The sequence below is a fragment of the Giraffa tippelskirchi genome, chromosome 2 (assembly GCF_054371585.1).
Source record: "Giraffa tippelskirchi isolate mGirTip1 chromosome 2, T2T-mGirTip1v1.2.pri, whole genome shotgun sequence".
Taxonomy (NCBI): domain Eukaryota; kingdom Metazoa; phylum Chordata; class Mammalia; order Artiodactyla; family Giraffidae; genus Giraffa; species Giraffa tippelskirchi.
Window position 1 is genome coordinate 197561172 of NC_137276.1, and position 25607 is coordinate 197586778.

A 25607-nucleotide genomic window follows, 5' to 3' on the forward strand; every position below is an offset into this window, starting at 1 on the left:
TAATAAAAGCTATATATGACAAACCCACAGCAAACATTATCCTCAATGGTAAAATTGAAAGCATTTCCCCTAAAGTCAGGAACAAGGCAAGGATGCCCACTTTCACCACTACTATTCAACATAGTTTCGGAAGTTTTGGCCACAGCAATCAGAGCGGAAAAAGAAATAAAAGGAATACAGATAGGAAAAGAAGAAGTAAAACTCTCACTGTTTGCAGATGACATGATCCTCTGCATAGAAAACCCTAAAGATTCTACCAGAAAATTACTAGAGCTAATCAATGAATATAGTAAAGTTGCAGGATATAAAATTAACACAGAGAAATCCCTTGCATTCCTATACACCAATAATGAGAAAACAGAAAGGGAAATTAAGGAAACAATACCATTCAACAAAATGAATAAAATACTTAGGAATGTATCTACCTAAAAAATCAAAAGACTTATATATAGAAAACTATAAAACACTGATGAAAGAAATCAAAGAGGACACAAACAGATGGAGAAATATATCGTGTTCATGGATTGGAAGAATTAATATAGTGAAAATGAGTATACTACCCAAAGCAATCTATAGATAGATTCAATGCAATCCTTATCAAGCTACCAACGGTATTTTTCACAGAACTAGAACAAATCACTTCACAATTTGTATGGAAATATAAGAAACCTCGAATAGCCAAAGCAATCTTGAGAAAGAAGAATGGAACTGGAGGAATCAACCTGCCTGACTTCAGGCTCTACTACAAAGCCACAGTCATCAAGACAGTATGGTACTGGCACAAAGATAGAAATATAGATCACTGGAACAAAATAGAAAGCCCAGAGATAAACCCACGCACCTATGGACACCTTATCTTCGACAAAGGAGGCAAGAATATACAATGGAGAAAAGACAGTCTCTTTAACAAGTGGTGCTGGGAAAACTGGTCAACCACTTGTAAAAGAATGAAACTAGAACACTTCCTAACACCATACACAAAAATAAATTCAAAATGGATTAAAGATCTAAACGTAAGACCAGAAACTATAAAACTCCTTGAGGAAAACATAGGCAAAACACTCTCCGACATAAATCACAGCAGGATCCTCCATGACCCACCTCCCAGAATGTTGGAAATAAGGGCAAAAATAAACAAATGGGACCTAATTAAAATTAAAAGCTTTTGCACAAGAAAGGAAACTATAAGCAAGGTGAAAAGACAGCCTTCAGAATGGGAGAAAATAATAGCAAACAAAGCAACAGACAAACAATTAATCTCAAAAATATACAAGCAACTCTTGCAGCTGAATTCCAGAAAAATAAACGACCCAATCCAAAAATGGGCCAAAGAACTAAACAGACATTTCTCCAAAGAAGACATACAGATGGCTAGCAAACACATGAAAAGATGCTCAACATCACTCATTATTAGAGAAAGGCAAATCAAAACCACAATGAAGTACCATTTCACACCAATCAGAATGGCTGCTATCCAAAAATCTACAAGCAATAAATGCTGGAGAGGGTGTGGAGAAAAGGGAACCCTCTTACACTGTTGGTGGGAATGCAAACTAGTACAGCCACTATGGAGAACAGTGTGGAGATTCCCTAAAAAACTGGGAATAGAACTGCCATACGACCCAGCAATACCACAGCTGGGCATACACACCAAGGAAACCAGAACTGAAAGAGACACGTGTACCCCAATGTTCATCACAGCACTGTTTACAATAGACAGGACATGGAAGCAACCTAGATATCCATCAGCAGACGAATGGATAAGGAAGCTGTGGTACATATACACAATGGAATATTACTCAGCCATTAAAAAGAATACATTTGAATCAGTTCTATTGAGATGAATGAAACTGGAGCCCATTATACAGAGTGAAGTAAGCCAGAAAGAAAAACACCAATACAGTATACTAATGCATATATATGGAATTTGAAAAATGGCAATGATAACCCTATATGCCAGACAGAATGAGAGACACAATTGCATAGAACAGTCTTATGGATTCTGAGGGAGAAGGTGAGGATGGGACGTTCTGGGAGAATAGCATTGAAACATGTATATTATCATATGTGAAACAGAACACCATTCCATGTTCTATGCATTAGACAGATGCTCAGGGCTGGGGCAATGGGATGACCCAGAGGGATGGGATGGGGAGGGAGGTGGGAGGGGGGTTCAAGATGGGGAACACATGTAAACCCATGGCTGATTCATATCAATGTATCGCAAAAACTACTACAATATTGTAAAGTAATTAGCCCCCAACTAAAATAAATAAATTTATTAAAAAAAAATAAAAATGGATTGGTATACAAAAGATTATATATAGTAAAATAAAATGATAATTTAAACAAATTCCAAAATCAACAGCATACATTTTCCTTGGTGGATTATTTCCAGAGGAGTGTGCATTTTTAAAGAGGAAACATATGTAGAAAAGTATACGAGCATTTATGCCTTCTGATCAGAGAAGGCAATGGCACCCCACTCCAGTACTCTTGCCTGGAAAATCCCATGGACGGAGGAGCCTGGTAGGCTGCAGTCCATGGGGTCGCTAAGAGTCGGACACGACTGAGCGCCTTCACTTTCACTTTTCCCTTTCATGCGCTGGAGAAGGAAATGGCAATCCACTCCAGTATTCTTGCCTGGAGAATCCCAGGGACGGCGGAGCCTGATGTGCTGCCGTCTATGGGGTCGCACAGAGTCGGACACGACTGAAGCGACTGAGCAGAGCAGAGCATGCCTCCTGATAATATATATTTTTAGTTTTCTCTCCAGCCATCTCTACTCTACTTCTGTTGTAGAAGGATACACTCTTCTTGTCAAGATCATATTATGAATTCACAAAGAAATAACCCAAACTCCTACATAAATTTAGAGTAATAATGGATAAAATATATGCCAAAATATATTTTAAAAACATCACCACCATTAAAAACAAGATAAAATAAACCTGTTTACCTAACACAGAATAGTGAGCATAAGCCACAGATGTGTCTAACTTCAGTCTAGTAAAAAGACTGTTAAAATTATCTTATAAATGTGAAGGAGGAGAACTAGACTCCCTGTGAAGAACTAGGGCTTGGGTAGACTCTCTCTGTCTACAAAAGGAGGTTAAATATTTATAATTATTGCTTATGACTACTCCTAGCTTTGAACTACTGCTCAGGTAATAGGAAGACTGGGGAAAGCTACATGATCAGGAGCATGGTCAGGCCATGTAAGGGACATAGAGCTGAATCATTAATGCCACCACAGAATGTTGCTGTTGTTGTTCAGTTGCTAAGTCGTGTCTGACTCTTTATGACCCCATGGACTGCAGCATACCAGGCTTCCCTGTTCTCCACTATCTCCTGCAGCTTGCTCAAATTCATGTCCATTGAGTTTGGTGATGCTGTCCAACCATCTTATTTTCTGCCACCCCCTTCTCCTTTAACCTTCAATTATTCCCAGCATCAGAGTCTTTTCCAATGAGGTGACTTTCTGCATTAGATGGTCAGTATTGGAGCTTCAGCTTCAGCATCAGTCCTTCCAATGAATATCCAGGGTTGATTTCCTTTAGGATTGACTGGCTTGATTTCCTTGTTATCCAAGTGACTCTAAAGAGTCTGCTGTAGCATTACAATTTGAAAACATCAGTTCTTCAGTGGTCAACCTTCTTTATGGCCCAATTTTCTCATTTGTACGTGACTACTGGAAAGACCATCCCTGGAGAAGGAAATGGCAACCCACTTCAGTATTCTTGCCTGGAGAATCCCACGGACAGAGGAGCCTAGTGGGCTACGGTCCATGGGATCACAGAGTCAGACACGACTGACTGACTAACAGTTTCATTTTCATTTTTGTCTAGGTTTGTATGACTAATATAATCTCAGATTTTGAAAAGGAATATCTCACTTGCCAGGTAGAGTGAAGTATATACTTCTAGATATGAAGAGGATGTCATGTTGTTGTGAAGTTGGAGGAAAAGAGAGGGCTGGTACACAGACAGAGTTCACTAGGCAGCCATGGGACAAAGAGGGTGCATAGGAATTCACCCACTCAGGGGCCAGAAACTACAGTTAGTCCACAAAAAGTTATCTGTTGCAGTGCAGTAGAAACTCACTAGAGGCTGAGCACCTGGGGATTTCCTGCATTTTAACTGCTGGCAGCTATGGCCCTAGAAGAAAAACAAGCAAAAACTAGAAACACCTATCTACTATGCCTTGTCATGTCTCTCTAGCCATTTCTGTTAGCCATTTCTCCTTTGCCACATGGACCAGTGTTAGATTCTGCACCCCAGAGGTGGCTAATAACAGAGAAGCTCCTGCTATAGGCACCTCAGCAAACTTCTTCATTATGACTTTGGGCTGCAATTATGCTTTGTCCACAGTGTAGTTACTCAGTTGTGGCTGGTTCTTTGCGACCCCATGGACTATAGCCTGCCAGACTTCTCCATCCATGGAATTCTCCAGGCAAGAATACTGGAGTTGGTTGCCATGCCCTTCTCCAGGGGATCTTCCTTATCCAAGGATCAAACCCGGCTCCCACATTGCAGGCAGCATTTCAGCCTTGTAGGACTTCTACATCCAAATATATTTCTCCCTTGGTATTCTTCCTCAGCCCTAGAAATAGTAGCTACTCCCTGTCTATCGCTCCTTAAAACTTAGGGTCCTCCTTTATTTCTTTAAATAATTATTAACCCATTTTCCCAGTTAATACTGCCTTATACTTAATGTTCTGTATTCAAATTTCTAGTAATATTGCTATTGTTCACTTTGTTTTATATATAAGCATTTAAGCATACTATACACACACACAGTATATATACATAAGCATGTATAATCAAATATATTGTTGCTATTATTGATTTGAAAGAACTTGCAACTTAGATTCATTAAGAATAAGAAAACTAAAATGTTTAATTTTACTTTCATTTATTCCTTCTTATGTAGATCTAAGTTTCTGACCTATATTATTTTTCTTCTCCCTAAGGAAATTTAAACATCTCTTGTAAGGCAAGTCTGCTGGCAGCAAATTCCCTCAGTTTTTATTTGCTGAGAATGTCATTATTCTTCTTCATTTTTCAGAGCTAATTGTAGTGTTAATTTTGCAGAATTCTAGATTGGATGATTTGGTGTTTTATGAGCTTCCTGGGTCTATGTTTTGGTATCTGACATTAATTTGGGGTAATTTTCTAACATTTTATTGCTTTTTATTTTTTAGGTCAGAGAGTCTTTTCTCTGCTGTATCATCTACTAATGAACCTATCAAAGGTAGTCTTCATTTCTGTTATAGCATTTCTGACACTTCTTTTTGTTTTTTTTTCCTTAGGATTTCCATCTCTGCTTATATTGACCACCGGTTCTTACAAGCTGTGTACTTTATTCATTAGAGCCATTACCATATTAATCACAGTTGTTTTAAATTCCCAGTTTGATTATATCAACAGCTCAGCCATGTCTGGCTCTGGCACTTGCTCTGTCTCTTCAAATTGTGTTTATTACCTTTTTCATGCTACTTTCTTATAAGCCAAACATGATGCATCGGGTAAAGAAACTGCTGTTAATAGGCCTTTAGTAATGTTATTGGAGAAGGAAATGGCAAACCACTTCAGTATTCTTTCCTGGAGAATCCCATGGACAGAGGAGTCTGGTGGGTTATGGTCCATGGGGATACAAAGAGTCGGACGTGACTGAGTACAGGTCAGTTAGGCTCTGATCAAACCCCAGCAGGTTCAGTTCAGTTCAGTCGCTCAGTTGTGTCCAACTCTTTGCAACCCCATGGACTGCAGCACACCAGGCCTCCCTGTCCATCACCAGCTCCTAGAGCTTAATCAAACTCATTCCACTGAGTCAGTGATGCCATCCAACCATCTCATCCTCTGTCATCACGTTCTCCTCCTGCCTTCAATCTTTTCCAACATAAGGGTCTTTTCCAATGAGTCAGTTCTCTGTATCTGGTGACCCAAGTATTGGAGTTTCAACCTCAGCATCAGTCCTTCCAATGAATATTAAGGACTGATTTCCTTTAGGATGGACTGGTTGTATCTCCTTGCTGTCCAATGGATTCTCAAGAGTCTTCTCCAACATCACAGTTCAAAAGCATCAATTCTTCAGCACTCAGCTTTCTTTATAGTCCAGCTCTCACATCCATACATGACAATGGGAAAAACCATAGCTTTGAATAGTTGGACCTTTGTTGGCTAAGTAATTTCTCTGCTTTTTAATAGGCTGTCTAGGTTGGTTACAGCTTTTCTTCCAAGGAGTAAGCATCTTTTAATTTCATGGCTGCAGTCACCATCTGCAGTGATTTTGGAGCCCCCAGAATAAAGTCTGTCATCATTTCCCCATCTATTTGCCATGAAGTTATGGCACCAGATGTCATGATCTTAGTTTTCTGAATGTTGAGCTTTAAGCCAACTTTTTCTCTCTCCTCTTTCACTTTAATCAAGAGGCTCCTTAGTTCTTCTTTGCTTTCTCCTAAAGGGTGGTGTCATCTGCATATCTGAGGTTATTGATATTTCTCCTGGAAATCTTGATTCCAGCTTGTGCTCAGTTAATTAATTTTCCCTGAGGGGAGACGTTGTTAAGAAAAACAGTGCTCTGGTAAATTTCAGACTAGTTTCTTTCCTCCTCCTCTGCCATAAGTCCAGCGATTTTTCTCAGATGTTTACTTTGGGACATTGTATGAGCTCCTGGAGAAAAATCTCACAATATTGTAGGGGCCTCTGTATTACCTGCACCCCTTGGAGTTTTTAACTCTGAGACTTGCCCACACTGGTCTTCCAGCAGTTTGTCAAATACGTTCAGGTATTCTTACTCTAGAACCAGATTCAGGGTGGTTTCTGCTTGCTAGTGTCAGCTTCAGGTAAGCCATGATTCCCTGAATTTTCCTTTCTGTCTCTCTAGTCTTGGAGGTAGTGATTTACCTGTGTCCTCTACTCTTTTATGCATTCAAGAAGATATGTTGCTTTTTCAGTCTGTTCAGCTTTTAACTTGTTGTTGGGATAAAGTGGTGACTTCCAATTTCCTTAACATGTAGAACTGTTGCTGGCCAAAATCTTAGCCTTCTGTGCCCACTGAAGCTGAATGAAAAAATATGGAGACAGAGTTTGGAGGAAATACAAAGTGAAACTCACTCAGTCGTGTCTGACTCTTTGCAACCCCATGGACTATACAGTCCATAGAATTCTCCAGGCCAGAACACTGGACTGGGTAGCTTTTCTCTGCTCCAAGGGATCTTCCCAACCCAGGGATCAAAGGTGGCTTTAGTTTTCAGCTAGAGGAGAGGGAAAACCAATAGACTCATGCCTCAAGAACTGTGCCCCTTCTCCATGAGGAGCCTAGGGGCTTATATAAGGTAAGGGCTTGCAGTCAGAAGTCTGGTGATGAGGAACAAAGGTGATAGGTTCTTGATTTCTTCCTCTTTCACTGTTTCAAAGACAGTCATAAACTGGCATCAGTAACCAAGTAATTTAGTCTGGCAGTTAGCTGCCTCTGTGGCCTTCTTTCTTTCTTTTTTATTTTTAATTTTTTAATAAATTTATTTATTTTAATTGGGGGCTAATTACTTTACAATATTGTAGTGGTTTTTGCCATACATTGACATGAATCAGCCCTGGGTTTAGATGTGTTCCCCATCCTGAAACCCCCTCCCACCTCCCTCCCCATCCCATCCCTCTGGGTCATCCCATTGCCCCAGCCCTGAGCATTTGTCTAATGCATCGAACATGGAATGGTGTTCTGTTTCACATATGATAATATACATGTTTCAATGCTATTCTCCCAGAACGTCCCATCCTCACCTTCTCCCTCAGAGTCCATAAGACTGTTCTATGCATTTGTGTCTCTCATTCTGTCTGGCATATAGGGTTATCATTGCCATTTTTCAAATTCCATATATATGCATTAGTATACTGTATTGGTGTTTTTCTTTCTGGCTTACTTCACTCTGTATAATGGGCTCCAGTTTCATCCATCTCAATAGAACTGATTCAAATGTATTCTTTTTAATGGCTGAGTAATATTCCATTGTGTATATGTACCACAGCTTCCTTATCCATTCGTCTGCTGATGGATATCTAGGTTGCTTCCATGTCCTGTCTATTGTAAACAGTGCTGTGATGAACATTGGGGTACACGTGTCTCTTTCAATTCTGGTTTCCTTGGTGTGTATGCCCAGCAGTGGGATTGCTGGGTCGTATGGCAGTTCTATTCCCAGTTTTTTAAGGAATCTCCACATTGTTCTCCATAGTGGCTGTACTAGTTTGCATTCCCACCAACAGTGTAAGAGGGTTCCCTTTTCTCCACACCCTCTCCAGCATTTATTGCTTGTAGATTTTTGGATAGCAGCCATTCTGATTGGTGTGAAATGGTACTTCATTGTGGTTTTGATTTGCCTTTCTCTAATAATGAGTGATGTTGAGCATCTTTTCATGTGTTTGCTAGCCATCTGTATGTCTTCTTTGGAGAAATGTCTGTTTAGTTCTTTGGCCCATTTTTGGATTGGGTCGTTTATTTTTCTGGAATTCAGCTGCAAGAGTTGCTTGTATATTTTTGAGGTTAATTGTTTGTCTGTTGCTTTGTTTGCTATTATTTTCTCCCATTCTGAAGGCTGTCTTTTCACCTTGCTTATAGTTTCCTTTCTTGTGCAAAAGCTTTTAATTTTAATTAGGTCCCATTTGTTTATTTTTGCCCTTATTTCCAACATTCTGGGAGGTGGGTCATGGAGGATCCTGCTGTGATTTATGTCGGAGAGTGTTTTGCCTATGTTTTCCTCAAGGAGTTTTATAGTTTCTGGTCTTACGTTTAGATCTTTAATCCATTTTGAATTTATTTTTGTGTATGGTGTTAGGAAGTGTTCTAGTTTCATTCTTTTACAAGTGGTTGACCAGTTTTCCCAGCACCACTTGTTAAAGAGATTGTCTTTTCTCCATTGTATATTCTTGCCTCCTTTGTCAAAGATAAGGTGTCCATAGGTGCGTGGGTTTATCTCTGGGCTTTCTATTTTGTTCCATTGATCTATATTTCTATCTTTGTGCCAGTACCATACTGTCTTGATGACTGTGGCTTTGTAGTAGAGCCTGAAGTCAGGCAGGTTGATTCCTCCAGTTCCATTCTTCTTTCTCAAGATTGCTTTGGCTATTCGAGGTTTCTTATATTTCCATACAAATTGTGAAGTGATTTGTTCTAGTTCTGTGAAAAATACCGTTGGTAGCTTGATAAGGATTGCATTGAATCTATCTATAGATTGCTTTGGGTAGTATACTCATTTTCACTATATTAATTCTTCCAATCCATGAACACGATATATTTCTCCATCTGTTTGTGTCCTCTTTGATTTCTTTCATCAGTGTTTTATAGTTTTCTATATATAAGTCTTTTGTTTTTTTAGGTAGATATATTCCTAAGTATTTTATTCATTTTGTTGAATGGTATTGTTTCCTTAATTTCCCTTTCTGTTTTCTCATTATTGGTGTATAGGAATGCAAGGGATTTCTGTGTGTTAATTTTATATCCTGCAACTTTACTATATTCATTGATTAGCTCTAGTAATTTTCTGGTAGAATCTTTAGGATTTTCTGTGTAGAGGATCATGTCATCAGCAAACAGTGAGAGTTTTACTTCTTCTTTTGCTATCTGTATTCCTTTTATTTCTTTTTCCACTCTCATTGCTGTGGCCAAAACTTCCAAACTGTGTTGAATAGTAGTGGTGAAAGTGGGCACCCTTGCCTTGTTCCTGACTTTAGAGGAAATGGTTTCAATTTTTCACCATTGAGGATAAAGTTTGCTGTGGGTTTGTCATATATAGCTTTTATTATGTTGAGGTATGTTCCTTCTATTCCTGTGGCCTTCTTTCTGATATGTAACTACAAGGGGAAGGGTGTTGTAATGGTAAACACCAGGTAGGGGATGTATTTAGCAGAGTCAAAAGAAAAAATGTGAATTGTAGCTCCTGCAGAATTAGGGGGCAGAGAAGCAAACTTAGTTACAGGCATTCAGAATTAGGAGCAGTTAAAGTAAACAAGACTAGGAATGTTCAGGCCTGCTCACTGTTCTCTTTATCTTCTTTATTCTCAGGAAAGTGGAGAAAAAGACTCATTCCTCTTTTTTCCTTTTCTTTGCAACAGAAGTAGAAACTGCAAATGAGTGCTTTCTACAAATGAACTGCAAATGAGCATTTATCCTTAAAAAAAAAAATTGTCTTTGACCCTGTCTTAATTGAAGTTTTAGTTTTACATACTGGAGAAGATTTACATGTCCAAAGATGTTCATTGTAGCTTTGTTTGTAGTTCAAAAAACATGCAAATAACTTGAGTACTTTGGTAGAATGGAGATACGTTTGTGAATATTTTGTATATAGGGGTTAAAAAATAAACTAGTTGTGCATATATCAACTTGGCTATATCTCAAGAAAGAAAATAAGTGAATAAGTCAAACTGCAAAAGGATTTCATATAGCTTTATAACATTATGTAAATGATTCCTCTTTGTGCTTCTAGAAATACTTATAGGTAGACAAAATGTAATATGAGGATTATAAAGTGTTGTATTAAATTATGATTATCCACACACTCCTCACTCCTTATCACTATAGAGAAATGGAATTAAAAGTTTGCTAAGAAGAGGGAGCTTAAAGTTTATATATATTACTTTATTTTTAAGAAAAATCACATAAACTCAAAATGAAATAATCACTTACGATTATGAAAAATAGATATATAAGTATTTAAAATGGTTTTCATTAGTCTTTTCTGTTTAATTAAAAATGAAGCATTTTCTCAGTTATAGTTCTAATTATAGAAAATGTAACATAGGATAGCTACAGCACATGACTCTTGGTAGTCCTTTTGAAAGATTGGTTGAAATAAATGATATCAAAATCACACCATATATACAATATTGCTTTCTGCATCTTTCCTTCTTAATAGCATATTATGAGAAATAGCAAAGAGTGGATCTCTGAAATTAGAGTGCTTTTACCTAGACACCAGATCCATGATTGGACAATTCATTTAAACTCTTTGTGCCTCAGTTTCCTCAAAAGTAAAATAAACCTAGTGAGATTGCACAAATGTTGAAAGATGCAATACATCTAAAGTACTTGGAACAGTATCTGGTACAAAGGAAATTTATCAGTGTGATATATTTAAAACTGAATATACTATGGGAATGGCAGCATAATATTCTAGGTTAGCATGGTTATATAATGGTTTACATTTATCACAGCTATTCCACAGGTAGTAGTCATTTTTGAGCCATTTAATATTTGAAAATATTTTTCTGTTCTTCACAAAGAGAACAAGTTGCTTGATAAAACTTTTTTCACAGATCTCTGAAAATGTGCTAATTTTTTTCAGTATTGAGAAATTTAATAAAAATTTAAATGAGTCTAATTTTTGCTCTACTATATGCTCATTTGTGCCTAATTGAATAAATATGTATATGTGCTTTTAATTCAGTTTTTCCCTTATTTTGTGTCTGGGTGTGCTGAATTGCTGAATTTTTACTCATATTTATTACACATGATGGGAGCTTTATACCAGTCGTTTAGTTTTCCTTTCCACTTTTTAAAAATTTAATTCAATTATTTGGTTGTTGGTTTTGTTCTGTTTTTATCTAATGAGTTTTTATTTTCCTGTGTGATTCCTTAAATTTATTACACTCATAATTGCTTCCTTTATGGTTATCTTCCTTATAGACTAAAAGTTCCAGGTGAGCAGAGGGGTATTCTCTCTTTCCCATTATTAACTGCAAAGCAGAGGACTGTATTTGATCAAAGTAAAATCTACCCCTTTTTTCCTTCTTTCCTTCCTTCCCTCCTTCCTCCCTTTCTCCATTCCTCCCGCTTTCTTTCTTATTTCTCTCTCTCTTTTTCTCCTCCTCCCTCAACTCCGCCAATTTATGAAAATAGAGCAAGAAGGTGTCCATCTATAGACCAGAAAGTGCATCTGCTAGCCCCTTGATCTTAGATTTCTCAGCCTCCAGAATTGTGAGAAATACATTTCTGCTGTTTAAGCTACCCAGCCTATGGTGTTTTTATTATGGCAGCCCAAACAGACTTAGAATCCATCTCAGTATATTTTTTTGTATTATATTAATGTATGCACATAAATGGAGAAGGCAATGGCACCCCACTCCAGTACTCTTGCCTGGGAAATCCCATGGATGGAGGAGCCTGGTAGGCTACAGTCCATGGAGTCGCTAAGAGTCGGACACGACTGAGTGACTTCACTTTTCACTTTCATGCACTGGAGAAGGAAATGGCAACCCACTCCAGTACTCTTGCCTGGAAAATCCCAGGGACGGGGGAGCCTGGTAGGCTACCGTCCATGGGGTCGCTAAGAGTCGGACACGACTGAAGCGACTTAGCAGCAGCAGCAGCAGCAGCAGCATGCACATAAATTGGAAATGGAAATGGCAACCCATTCCAGTGTTCTTGCCTGGAGAATTCCATGGACAGAGGAGCCTGGTGGGCTACAGTCCAACAGTTGGACGAGACTGAGCAACTAACACACACTATGCACATAAATATATGCCATGCATGCTTATGATATTCTGAATTATTCAACTTTATTTCATTGATACTAATGAAACAACATCATTTAGGTACACGAAATCATTAGCTCATGTATTACAGGGAATGCACATTTTTCAACCAATAATTCTTTACTGACCTGTTCCACAGACTAAAACATACCTTATTCTTACTAAATAAAATGAAGACTGTATCTAGACAAATTCATGTTCAGTCCAAATACAACCCAGGACTGTCGAGAACAGCTCGACAAGCAGGGTTTCCGAAATTGCGATACGGTGAGAGAATGAGAAACGAGACACAAGAATTCAGAGAAAAGCGAGGATCAGGGGACCAACACCGCTCCAAGGTGAAGGTGCCAAAACTGAATCCAAGTCAGCTTTATTATACTTTCAGCCGGGAATGAAAGAATATGCAGGGAGTTAAACTATAACTCATATGGCCTTCAGGGCCAAAGAACAAAATGATCATTAACCATTGAGTAATTAGGAAACAGTAATCAATAGCAAATCAGTAACTAAGACTAATATTTTTATCTATAGATTTTCCACCAGATACATAAAACATGTAACTCTAAGACACCAGTTGAGAAACAGTCTGGGGTCGGTTTTCGGACCCCAGGATCATATCTTGTTTTCGAGATTATGAACTGCTCCCTCTGGACTTGTTCCAAGAGTCTCATGTCTTATAGCATCCAGTTTATCAATAATTATAAATTTCTTTTGTGGCCTTTGCCGGGGCCTGCGTTTCTTTTATTGTTCCTGTCTCCTACACAGGACTAGCAGACATTGTCATCATACCGCCTTTTGTTTGTTTAGTCATGGTTTCCTTCAGTGCTATGAACATATTTATAGCGGTTGCTTAGATATGTTTGCTTTTGAAACGTGGCATCTGTTTGTTTTCATGAGCAGTTTTTCCTGTCTGCTTTTTTCCGCTGTAGGAGGCATGCTCTCCTTTCTTTGTATGTCTTATATCTTTTTGTTGGCTCTCTACTCTCCGTGTCTTCACATTGTCTTTACTGTATGTATCCAAATTTCCTCTTCTTACAAGAACACCATCCGTCTTGGATTAGGGCCACCCTAATGATCTCATTTTAACTTATTTCTTTAAAGACTCTATCTCCAAATAAGGCTACTTTCTGAAGATAGGAATTCAGCATATGAACTTTCAAGGATTGTCTTTGTCTTGTGTGCTCAGTCCTATCTGACTCTTTGTGGCACCACGGATTGTAGCCTGCCAGGCTCCTCTGTCTAAATAGGTGTTTATTCATTTCATCTGGGTTATACATTTTATTGATGTATAATTGTTAATAGTAACATCTCACAATCCTTTTTTCTTTAATTCTGTGATATTGGTTGCAACTTTGCCCTTTTCATTACTTCATTACTGCTTTTATAGATTTTGGTCAGTCCTCTGCACAATAAAAACTTTTTATCTCAAACACTTTAATAATTTACACACAATTATTGAGAAATCTGTATATTTCATTCCAGAATATAATATCTGCTTATTCTTTTTTCAATATTTCTTTAAGACTAAAATTTAAAATTTTGTACCTAGAGCCATTCCAAAGATATTCCAAAGCTATATTTTTTCTTTATGTCTGATTATGACAACACTTATTATTATTATTTTTTTTATTAAGGTTTCATGCCCTTTTGACCTCTGTCAATAGTGCCAAAAATCCCTTCATTGTATAGTTAGGTATTTTCTCATGATGTCTTCATTAAACAGTTTATAGCTTCCCATATCCTAGCTTCTCTAGATTAAGGGTAGATCACATGATCTCAGTCTGGTAGATGATATGTGTTCAGTGCTTAAATGCTTCATTTGCTTTATTATTTTAGGTAATGGGATGACTGTGTTGTCTCAAAAGAGGCAACTGATCTCAAGAATACCAAGGAGTAGAATATGGATCAATGTACTGATACAAATACATCTCCCTGCAAAACCAATGAACTTGAATGATGATCTGATAACATCATCTGTAAGTACTTATCAATTAATTAAATATTAACCAATTAAACATTATATCAATTATCACTTGACATTAGTTGCAACTTTGAGAAATCCTAGTCAATATGTCTAGTGTAGTTTTCAGTAACTAGGATTTGATGTTTTACAACCAGGACTTCAGATCCTATCTATCACACTATGTGACTGTAAAATTGTCAGTTGTAGAATGGGAATGATAACATTCACTAGATTAAACTTGATGTACTGAGAGATGCAGGGTGAGAGACAGAGAGGACTTCATAGTTTTCTGTGTCATCTCTGATTGATCCCATTTCCTTTCTTGAGTACCGTTGCCTACTTCCCCTTTGATTTTTAAAAATGCCTTAAGAACAGCAACAATAATAGTAACAATCATAAACAGTCACATAACAGTAAACATGTAAATTCAATCCTAAATATTTTTAAACATAATAGCCATAGTGACCTTATTAAATAGGTGGTATAATTATTTCCATCTATAGATGAAAAAAAAAATGGGGCACAGAATGGTTAATTAACTTGTCTGAAGTCACCTGGAAAGTAAGTGGTAGAATTGAGACTTAATTCAGCTCTTAACCATCTATAGCTGCTCTGTACTGGTACTCTTTAATATTTATCACTTGTGCTTAGTCTTCCATGAATTTGGTTTGTGACACTTGCAATCCAAATTCTCCTAGGACGTTCTTCACACACAGTATTTAAAAATGGTCTCAGAAATTGTCAGGAACTATTATGGCAGGAGCAATTCTAATGACATTGGTGGCGGAGGTGGTGGTCGTAGTGATGATAACTAAAACTGAATTATTTACTCTATGGCATCTATGTGTAAGGTACTCTTAATTACTTTAAAACAAGGTTTTATTATTTAACTTTAAAATGGAACTGAATGTTAAACCAACTACTATACAACAAAAAGGCAAAAAAAGAGACGTAAAATAATACAGTGAATTCAGACCCGCGTCTATGTGTAAAATAACAAACGGCTAAATAGTTTATAAGCAGCTGTGAACATGTGGTCATCCAATAGAGTTCGTTCAACAAGGATAAAATCAACTATATCTTCAATTTAAAATTGTTTCAACAAGCATTTTTGCTTAGTTTTCAGTTGTTTATGTTTTCTTTAAATAAATGCAGACATTCCTAGAGAGAAATGTAGTATAAATTGTTGCCCTAAATGTGACAACACATTTGCAAGTTATTAATGCGCTTATTAGAGAAACATTCTGTATTTCCTTTGAAAATCTCACAGTATTTTTTTTTTTCCTTTTGAAGAAAATCTTCAACCTTTTGCTGTAAGCATTGCTTTTTCTGGGTGATATAATTCCAGAGAGCATTAGTGAAGAACAATTTTAATAGAGAATATAAAAACACCTTTTTTAAGAGGATACACTCCAATAGAAAGAATTTCTTTTCTGACAGACAATATATTTTTTTCCTCCTTGATTTTTTCTTCAAGATCAAAACTGTAAATTTCACTTTGCCTTCCATCTTCTCCATTTAGGGTTATGTAGAGTCTTTGGCCAATCCAGTCAAAGTTCCAGGTAGATTACCAGCTAAAAGCTGCAAAAAGATTAACATATACACACTTAAACACTATAAAGTTAAAGATGTCTAGAATATGGGGATTTTGAATCACTTTTTCTTTGTTTTATTCCTCTTTCAAATGTTACATATTTGACTACTTTGTAGTCAGCTAGGATTATTATAGTTCCTGGGGATTACTAAAAGTTTTAGAAGGTAGTTTATTGACAAGTATATCAGAATATGAAACCTAATTATTATTTGATGTACTTTCAAACATTATGTAACCAGGCCAAAGTAAATATTCTTTATGAACGGAGAAAGAATGAACAGTATATAACATATTTATAAATTGAAGTATAATATATGTTAAACATCAAGGATGACTCCCTCCTTCTACCTTCTCTAGCTTTCCCCTGCCAGCTAGATCAATTTTTACTGTAATTACTGTCTATCTACTACTCATCTACCTAATATTTTTTCTTTAATGGTACTCTTTCTGATAGAAAATGCAAGAGAAATTTAAAATCTTTAAAGGATTTTATAAAATTAAAGTGGATTGTACAATTTAAAGAATTTTAGGCCATCTTGAGCAGAGACCTAAATAAGCATTCAAATAACTTTATATTCTTTACAGAGATATAATCTTCAACAACTATTTCAATATTTATAGCTTCACTCATATTTTCTAATTTGTCTCAGACTCTTGTAAAAACCAGTCAAGACACTGAATAGCTGTATAAGTGAAACAAATAGCTTGGTAGATATCCTCAAACCATTTCACTTCTTCAAGCCTTATCAGTTTAATTAGTTTATGATGGACGGATGATGTTAGCAGGACACACAACAGTTACATTAAAGAAAGTTTTCTGTTGGAGTAGTGATCTAGGTTTGGTAGAGGTCACTTATCTGAAAGAGTGGAAATAATGTCAAATTTTATAATAGTTGAGGAGATGGGAGGAGCCAAACATTGTGATTTCTGTATTTTAGTCACATGATTTTGATCCAAAATACATGCCACAGAGTAACCCTTGTAATTGCATTGTTCTCAGTGTCTCCTCTTTATTATGAAACATAAAGACATCAAGAATTCTCAGTATTTGCTGATCTGGTCAAGTATGAAGTAATCAAATTCTAACTTGCTTTTATGTATGCTGTTTTGACAAAGAAAAGGTTATGGGTCAAGTTATATAACTAATTCTGTTGTGCCCCTTGAAGGCAGAAAAAAAGCCTAGGTTAGAAAAAAAATTGTGAATGGACTACAGCCATGCTATTATCTGATAATCTCACAGAGAACAGTTTCAGCTCATGTGAAGACCTACAGATAAAATACATAGAATTCTCATTACTCAGAGCTATAAGAGGGAAGTGGAACTGAGTAATGAGGGTTGATTACTTGTGTATTTATAGTTTTGAATCACACTGCAGTGAAATTACTCTCCATGTGCATATTTGATAACATTCTTGTGCTAGGTGATTGATTCTGATAAGCTGGAAAAGACACTATACACAGGGTCTATTTAAAGTAACATCAACTGAAAGAGGAAATTCTGATCCCTGAGTAATGATAATGGAAAATTATTCAAGCACCAATTAAATATTCAGGAATACCCCTGTTTGCAGAATTGCCTTAGGCCACCTTTAGTCACAGAGGATATGGTGGCAAATCAGTAGAGAGCAATGCCCCAGTTATTCTCCATTGTTGGGTAACAGGGTATTCCAGCAATGAGAATTTTCCCAGAGAACTTTACCCCTTCAAAAAAAAAAGTTTTTATTATAGCCACTTTGTAGCCTGTGGTTTTCTACCAGCACTTAGATCTCTAAAGCTCATATTCTCATTTGCAAGTTTGAAAATTTTGCTTCTAACTCCAAAAGAAATGGTTCTTTGAGATCTTAGTTATATTCACTTGTTTTTTCCCTTAAACAGGGTACATGGCCTCTAAAGAAAAGAGAATTCAAAATTATTGTTGTCATAGTTGTTCTCAGTTCTCTATTTTTACTCTAGATAACACCCATAAAACGGAGAAAGATGTTCTTATATTTTCTCTTATAGAGATTTGTTTTAAAAAGAGTCACTGGAAAATCAGTTGCCTGACCCTAGAACTATGTTTAGAATTATTTCTGGAGGCCAGTCCTTTTCTGTGTACCTAGAAATGCAAAGCAGGAGAGAGCTTTCAGCTGCCTTAGTTTCACCCTGTCATTGTCAGGTGAGGAAACTGAGCACCAGGGGGTGAAAGTCTTGTCTATCCATCAGGTATCACTGCCATGACTATATCCCACGCCAACTGTTGGAAATCCATGACCTATAGGATAGAGTCAGTCTTTCTTTTGCTTTTGTAAACAAAGTTTTACTGAAACCCAGCCATGTCTGTTAGTTGACATATTATCAATGGCAGTTTTCATGCTATAGCTGCAGAGTTGATTAGTTGTGACAAAGACCAGAGACAGAGACACCAGGCCCACAAAGCCAAAAATGCTTGCTATCTATCCCTTCACAGAAAAAAAAAAAAAAATGCTGACTTAAATCTGCCAGTTTACTGCCCAGTACTTTTCCCTCTCTTCTCTAGTATACACCTTTTGTTTGCTGGATTCACCTCATACATAGACACAAATATCACCCAGTGGCCTAAAAAATGTGATGAAGTGACTTGTGTTAATGCTTTGTCTCAATAAGATCTGCTCGTATAAGGGAAAAATCTGAAGACCATATTACTTTAAATTTCACTCCTTTTATTTGTTTTTTAGAGCATAATTGCTTTACAATGTTGTGTCAGTTTCTGCTGTACCAAAAAAAAAAGTGAAGTGGATCAAGCTATGTGTATATACATCCCCTCTCTTGAATCCACTACTTCTAAAATGCAACATATCACATGTCACTTCACTTCAAATTAATGTAGTGGGAAGAATATAGAAAAGTCCACCACTCTTTGATCTTTCTGCAGTGAATATTTAGATCATTAGTTTATTAGAATATATGCATTGGTTACTGATTAAACCTTGCTACATTGTTATAGCAATAAGAAATTTGACAATTTTTGTTGTGTGGTAGATGCTTATGAGTATAAATATAAATCATATCTTCGTTAGAATTGAAAACTTACTTGTGATAAGGAATTAAGGGATTTCTCACTCACTAAGTAAGCATCTCCCCTTCCACATGGCACAAACTATCCATATAGAAGCTTGGGTAATGAGGAAACTCTTGCTGAAATTCAAAACACTTCAGACAAGCTTTCTCATGCACAAAATACCACTTCTAATTGGTTCTTAACTAAATTAATTAACTGGTATGACTCACTCTCTAGTCACAACTCAACTTGAAAAACACAAAGGAATATTGCTGGGATAACAAAAGCTAAGAGCCCTGAATTACTCCTGATTTTCATATTAACAAGGGAGTTCAGCCTAGAGAGAAAAGGTTAATTTGTTTTTTAATGGGCTTTTGAAAGACATATTCAGGTCTAGTGTGATAATTTATGGTTAATCATATGTTTAGAGGCAAAAGGCATTAATCTTTTAATATTAGAGTCATTTTGTGTAACATAAAACAAAGTTCTCCTCATAGTAACTTTGAAAGTCAGGTCAGACTTCCTTTTTGAGAAAAGGTGGCAAATTGACAGCAAGGAAAAAGACATTCTCTGTGAACAGCAGTGTGGTAAGCACAGAATGACAGAACCACTCTCTGAGCAGACCTCAATCACAGTGTCTTCCCCTTCCCTTTGTTTTTCTGTATCTCATGACTTAAACATTAATTCCACTGCTCATGTGCTGGTGGTACTCCACCCTGAACAGCTTAGCAAGGGCTGTGTTCTAAATGCTCACAAGTTAAATTAAAAAGAAAATCGTCTTTCTGAATCCATCTTTACCCGCTAGAATGTAATTCCTGGAGCAGAAGTTTGCTAAACTCAACCTCAATTACTTTACCATGCTGTAATCTTGCAAAACACATCCAGAGGGATAGACTCCACTTTGGAAAAACAACACACAACAATATAAGTCTATAGTGTTGAAGGCTTTTATTGGCTAACTTCTCTCTCCCACAGAAAGATGTGTTGCAATTCCAACCTCTCATACTTCAGAATGTGACTTATCTTAGAAATCTCTTTAGAGTGGTAATCAATTTAAAATGAAATTAATTAGGTAAGCCCTAATCCAATATTTTTGATATCCTCCTAAAAACAGGGAAATTTAGACAGAAACACATTCACACAGGAGAGACTACATGGAGACATGCAAGGAGAAGACAGCCACATGATCAGAGTGATGTACCTTGAAGCCAGAAATGATAAGGGATGACATCCAACACTAGAAGCTAGAAGAGAGGAGGGATTCTCCCACAGTGCCATTAGAGAGAGCACCGATAACCTTGATTTTAGACTTCTAGCTTCCAGAACTGTGAGGCAATAATTTTGCTGTTTTAATTCACTGAGATTTTGGTGCTTTGTTGCAGCAGCCCTAGGAAAGTAATACAGGACATTAGAATGTTTTCTTCCATCATGACCCGGTGAAAGCACTTCAGGAAAGGAGTAAGAATGGTAGAAATAAACAGTGTTAAATTGGGTAAGACACTCATATATTACAATTTAAAAATCAACCTCATGTAGTTGGGGCAGCAGCACAATTTCAGACATGTGAGACCATTACATATTGTACACCCCCTCACACTGATCAGACATTAGGAACCCTAGTCCCCTGGTGGCAATTCTGTCATAGACACTTCCGTCTTTTATGAATAGGTGGGAAACAAAAAAGCTCAGAAATAATGCGGTGATTTTCCCTTGTTAAATGATCGCGTTTAACAGGGTTGGTACATTCACAGAGATGCTAAAGAAATCTAATCATAAAAATGTCAACTTAAATACCTTCCAGGTAAAAACTGTATCCCTGAGAATCACATTAGAAGAAATTATTTCTTGTTGATAGACTTTAATAGATGTGAAAGGATCCTTAAATTTATCCTGTCCAATCTTTTGTTCAACTCTGCAGGGCTATTTACGCAATGGAAATGTAACTTAATTTGACCACCACTGCTCTGGAACTTTTCCTCTTAGGACTACTAAGGCCACTGGGCTGTACCCATGATGCAGTGCCATCCCAGGGTCTGAGGCTGGCTGATTTATTACGTCTCACCTTCTCACTCAGCTGGGTCCAACTTCAAGCCCTGACTTAGTTTAGATTACACATCCTAAAGTCCATAAAATTTAGTTTACCTTTTATTCATTTAATTGTGTCTGAGTCTTCAACCAAATCAAATGAGTTAAATAATAAATGGTAACTAAAGTCCTCTCCTTTATCTGCTGTGTTCTCTTATCACATTCTGATCATTTCAATCAGATTTCAGCTTCAAGTAACCTCCACTACTATAAGATGAAAAACAAATTGTTTATCCTCAGTGTCAAATCAATGCTTTATCTGCCTCAAACATTGACTTCCTCTTCCTTCATCTCACTTATAACAAAATTTACTAAAGGTCCCAGTTTTCTTAGTTTCAATCTCACCTTTGCATCATTTCATTGTCTTTTTTCTATAGATCTCTCACTCCTCTTTAGAAGTTCATTTACTTACTGATTAAATGACAATTTAGACCATTTTGATAATACAGGGAAGAGCACAGATTTCATCACCCTGCGGATGACTGTTAACTTTACCTTGTTCCAAGGCCAGAAGCTGCAGAACTATCAATGTCTTTTGTACACAGTACAGAGCTAAGTATCTTCTATGACTTAATGTGGTTCTAGTACCTAATCTAGAAAAAATAACATATAGGGGATGTCTTTGAGGAAAACTCATTGCACATTTCAAGCAAGGGGAAACTTTAGAGAGAAATACACAACGCAGAAAGGAAGGAGATGCTAATTAAGGTATATGAATCTTCCAAATCCATCATGGATGACAATAGGATGATAAATAAAACTATCAATATCTCTTTGTATCTACCTTTTCAGAGTAGGTAAGTATATTTTAAAATGTATGCAAATATTTGAAAGATAACATCATAAAATATTCAAGTATTGAATATGTAAATATATAAGTTCATAGTTGTCAAAGCACTTTAATGTAGTAAGCTTACTGTTCCTTCCATCTAGTCTGAAAACTATGACTCCTAGAGAATAAAATACCATTACCAAAGTCACATAGAACTGAAAAACTGGTTGAATCAAGATTCAGATTCAGGACATCTATTGACTCAATAAATATTAATTTAGCACCTACTCTGTGCTAGACTTATGCTTGGGGTAAAACCAATAATTTTCTTATTTCACCATGACTTTGAAGCTCATGCTATAATTTGAATGGAAAGATAATCTTTTTTTTTTTTTTTTTTTTTAAAGTTCTGAGTTAAGTTTTATTTGGGGCAAAATGAGGACTGCAGCCCAGGAGAGAGCACCTCAGATAGTTCTGAGAAACTGCTCCCAAGAGGCAGGGGGAAAGTCCATATATGTGCGACTGTGGTGAAGGGGGAGTGCATGCAATCAAGCACATATTTTTTTTGCAGAAGGTTTCTATTAGTCTCAGGAACAGTCGCCACCATGTAAGGATTTTAGTGCTTTTCTAGATATCATTGTGAATTGTCATTTCTTTCCAGTTTGACAGATTTTTTTGGTTTAGGCTTTAGAGTCGTCTGAAGCTCAAAAATACAATCTAGTATCATTAAAAAAACATTTCTGAAGCACCTCTGACTATTAGTGCATTTATTTGCAGTGTGGAATTATAGCATCTTCTCTATATTTATGTTGAGGCACCAATAAAAACAAATAGCATTACTCTTAAAATGACTTCAATTTAGGAACATCTGTACTTTTTCAGCAGAATACACAGTCAACTTCATAATTAGATTTTGTAACCCCAAATTAGATGTGTAAATAAAGCATCCTATTTTAACTGATAGGAGATACACATCAATAGCTTTCTTGTCTTCTAAAGTTAAAAAGAATCACTTGTTTGTTTTCTATGATCTAAGTAGAATGTATGGGTACAAATCTTTTAAAGCACTTTGCTTGTCAAAATCTAACTGAATATTGTAGGGCACTCAGTGTAGCATTGTAAGTTGCCTTAATCATGAAATTGAGGGGAAAAATGTCATCTCTAGGTAATTCCAAATTTTGTTATAACCGAGCCAGCTTTCCTAGTTCAGTATTTAATGCCCCACTTTTCTGTCTTTGCACAAATTATCTGTTCCATGATTAATCAAAAGCTTTTAGTGGTCAGTTGAAAACTGTCCATAGATGCTTATTTTTGTTAATCCATCTTTTCACTCCAATCTCCAGTTTACTCACTAAGCTGTTGGCTTTTTAATTCTGTAGAATTCTTGCTTCATAAACCCAGTGAGCTTCAGTACTGATCTGCAGTCCAGGAGTGCAGCTTTGAACATTGCAAGCTCCCTGGAATTCCAGATAATAATGTAATGTTTAGCCAGTTGATTGCTCAGGCCAGGTGTTAGTGGGAAGTTTCACCTTCATGGATCTACCATGGTCCCACTTAGCTAGTTCAGATGCTCACTTTTGTCAGTATATCCATGTGTGACCATTCTCTGACTCTCAGTGATCTAAAAGACACTGACTTATGAGCCAGAATAGTAATAATTTACAACTGGGTAGGAGAACTTGGCATCTGCTTACCATAATGCCTTACAAGTAAGCAGGTTTATTCAGATAAATAAAGATCAGGAATATGCCTGGTGAATACTGTGTTATAGGAAAGGAGTAGACTACTTTGAGAGGATTTCTGTATCCTAACTGAAAACAACGTGTATCCACTGAAGAGAAAGTTTAAAGGAAAGAGATTAATTACTGGAAGTATAACTTTTCTTGAGGATATTGAAGAAACTAATAATCTCTAGCTCATTATCCTTTAATACCTCACACTTATGTTGCAACTAACATCATATTCCTTCTTTTTCTTTCAAGACATAGATAATATTTATTTTTGTCACCTGAATTTTTTAAGTTATGAGAGGAAAACTCATTTATTTTATAAGGCATTTTGTCCAATTATAGCATGAATTACTTCTGGAGTCTCTCAAACAGCTGATTTTAAATATTAATCCATTTGTCCATTCACTTTTATATATTTGTTTATTCGAAAATAGCATGTCTTGTTAGTTTCAATCAAAGAGAATGTCTTTCTTTTCTCTGAACTTCCATTCAATTACTTTCTTTAGTAGCTTCATTAAATAATTATTTGACCAACTCTTATACTTCTTGTTTAGACTTTCATTCTTTACAGTCTATTCTGGCCTGGGTCAATTTCAATATTCTAAAAATTACCTAAGTTGACTCTACGTACCTGTCCTAAAATTTTATATTATAGAAGATCTGAGTTCTCAGTTGGCCTTTCTGAAGGCAACTCTCTTTCTAAAGATCTGAACTCTCAGTTGCCTGTCATTAACAGCAGGAAAATGAATGCTTCATTGATCCCTCAGAGACAATACTAATAAGGAACACAGCATTTTCCCCTAGATCTATTCCTAGAGTTAAGCCACAGAGCTCAATAATATCACGGGGTTAATCAGCTTTGAAGCAGAAACTGTAAAGTCCAAAACATGACAGCATAAATCATTATAAAAATCACAGAGAATTTTTCTCAAGAATGCAGAATCAGGTTATTCTCCTAAACTTTCTGTGTTTTCTGTTCTCATAATTGTGATTCCTTTTGAATATTGATATTCTATTTTATTTTTTTAAGAAAGCAGAACATATCAAACTTGACTTTATCTCACATAGTCTTATTAATTTATCATAAATGCAGATAGACCCAAAAAAGTACACATTTGGCCAATTTTGTACCATTGTCTTGAACAAAATGATCAAAAAAGTCAAGTAGGAATGCTTTCTCTTGATCTTGACATAGTTGCAAACAGATCATCTTTCTCTTCAGAAGTGTTAGAGTACTTCTTCTCCTAAGTCTGAAAGGTGAGTTGCTGTGCTCTCCAAGCCAGGGTAAAGAACCAGATCTTGGCTGGAGAGAAAATTAAAATTGTCCTAAAAATCAGATATGCACATTCAAGTATAGCTGGAATGTTACTTTGCATGATATGACATTAAGCCTCATGACAGCCCATTAACTTTAGAGATCTAACATGGTAGTCAGTTTCACACGATGCATTTCTAAGGAGGCTATTATAATAATGGGCTCATGAGGGATATAGAAACAAATAATCTGATTATATTGAGATTATATTTTGTAAAGATAGTATATAAAACAATTATATACTGGGTAGGTATGCTTTGCCTCTTAATGAAACCTAACACAATAGTGCATTCATTTATTTATGAAAAGAAATTAAGTAATACTCAGTACAACAAAATTATTCCTTATTTATCTCTAACAATAAGAACCTTAAACACAATAAAATATGATTCAATTTAGAAAATTTTTATTCATGTATTTATTTCTTAGAAATATATCTATCTCATAAGTATAATTTACAAACGAATAGAAAACAACTTGTCTGTCATGTTCCTGGTCTAGTTATTTGCAATCATACAAACCTCTGATTCTTACAGAGCAATTAATAGTTGTTGTTTGTTTTATATCTTTTGGGGGAAAGCATTATTGTTTATAAATATAACTAT

The 25607-nt window shown here is 36.3% G+C and overlaps 1 long non-coding RNA gene across 1 annotated transcript in view; it reads left to right on the forward strand.

Moving 5' to 3' along the window:
• LOC145530160 (uncharacterized) overlaps positions 1-25607 on the forward strand; it is a 295811-nt gene that overhangs the window by 163563 nt on the left and 106641 nt on the right. The window contains exon 4 of the long non-coding RNA XR_014071496.1: positions 14364-14503. This is a non-coding gene — a long non-coding RNA (uncharacterized LOC145530160). The remainder of the gene's footprint in view (positions 1-14363; positions 14504-25607) is intronic.